General features: G+C 49.0%; 1 protein-coding gene across 1 annotated transcript in view; it reads left to right on the top strand.

The window, feature by feature from the left end:
• NID1 (nidogen 1) overlaps nucleotides 1–1,576 on the top strand; it is an 89,078-nt gene that overhangs the window by 15,326 nt on the left and 72,176 nt on the right. The window lies entirely within an intron of this gene.

The raw sequence follows: 1,576 nt of genomic DNA, 5'->3' as shown, positions 1-1,576 counted from the left end.
TTCTTTCCTTCCTTCTTTCTTCCTTCCCTTCTTTCCTTCTTTCTTTCTTTTCTTTTCTTTTTCTTTCTTTTTTTTCTTCCAATGGAGTCTGCCCAGCCTGGAGTGCAGTGGTGGAGTCTCACCTTACTGCAGCCTCTGCCTCCTGGGTTCATGCAATTCTCATGCCTCAGCTTCCCTAATAGCTGAGATTATAGGCATGGGCCACCATACTGGCTAATTTTTGTGTTTTTAGTAGAGATGGGGTTTCACCACGTTGGCCAGGCTGGTCTCAAACTCCTGACCTCAAGTGATCCACCCACCTCAGCCTCCCAAAGTGCTGGGATTACAGGCATGCGCCTCTGCGCCCAGCTGGAAGGAGAGTTTCTGATTAGATAAATTATTGATATGAAATGATACATTAAAATAACAAAGTACTCCTGAGGGATGCAAGGATAGAAAAGTAGAGCCCAGACTTGAGTTGGGGAAGCAAGAGTCATTTGGACCATGTGAGTGGTTCAGAACCCAAGTGTTGTCATAACCCAGGGTTGGCATCTCTGTGGGTGCAGTCTTCAGGGCTGGCTGAAGGGCTGGGCTGTGGAGCATGGGCTTGCGCTTGAAGGAAGCAGGGTATTTGAGTAGGTTGGGAACTCATTGCTAGACCTGAAGTGACTTTTTAGGATGGGTCTTGATTTTCCCTTGGAAAAAATATTTCTGTCTACCATAACTTCACTTGCATAGGATAATGAGGAAGAGAGAAACTTGAAGGGTCCCAAACCACTTCATGTAAGTGGGAGATATTTCCAGCTGGTGGTTCCTAAAGCGTGTGCCTCAAAACACCAGTCCTACAAGATAGTCCTCGAGGAAAAGGCCTTCTAGTTGGGGAAATGCTAAAACTGTCTCCCTCTTGGTGACTCACCTGGAAAAGTCCTGCAGTCAGGAAACTTGCCTAATACTGGGTTTTTTTGTTTGTTTTGGGAGATAGAGTCTTGCTCTGTCACCCAGGCTGGAGTGCAGTGGTACCATCTTGACTCACTGCAATCTCCATCTCCTGGGTTCAAGTGATTCTCTTGCCTCAGCCTCCTGAGTAGTTGGGACTAAAGGTGTGAGCCACCACTCCCGGCCTTGCCTAATATTGTTTAACTGAGCAGGCTCCAAACCTCTTCCCTTCCCTGCTCAACAAGGATGCATTACATCCCACAGAGCACACTTTGGGAAAGTCTGTTACGGGCCACATGACACATTTTGCTGGCCAGCTGTTACCTGTCTGAGTGTGAGAACAGCTTAAATGTTAAATGTCTCAAGTGCCTCCCTTTCACTTGGGCCATAAACACCCAACCCCTAGTATGGAGGGGCCCTTGCTTGTCCCTTGGGCCTAATCTGTTCTACCTCTGCCTACCCTTTGCAGCCGCTGTACCAAATGCCGTGTAATCCCCTGACCTTGCCTCCGCTCTTCCCCCCTCCCCACCCCGCAGTATCTGTGCAGGCTGTCCTCTGCTTGAGACGTCCTCTCCCTGACCCCACTATAGGTGGCAACTTCCTCCTGCTTGTTCATTCAGACTGGGGCCTCCCGTGAGGCTTTGACCAACTGCAGCCTCCT

This window comes from Cebus imitator, unplaced genomic scaffold, assembly GCF_001604975.1.
Source record: "Cebus imitator isolate Cc_AM_T3 unplaced genomic scaffold, Cebus_imitator-1.0 Scaffold42, whole genome shotgun sequence".
In the NCBI taxonomy this organism is placed as follows: domain Eukaryota; kingdom Metazoa; phylum Chordata; class Mammalia; order Primates; family Cebidae; genus Cebus; species Cebus imitator.
The sequence above is the reverse complement of the archived record's forward strand: the minus strand, read 5'-3'. Positions and strand labels throughout refer to the sequence as shown.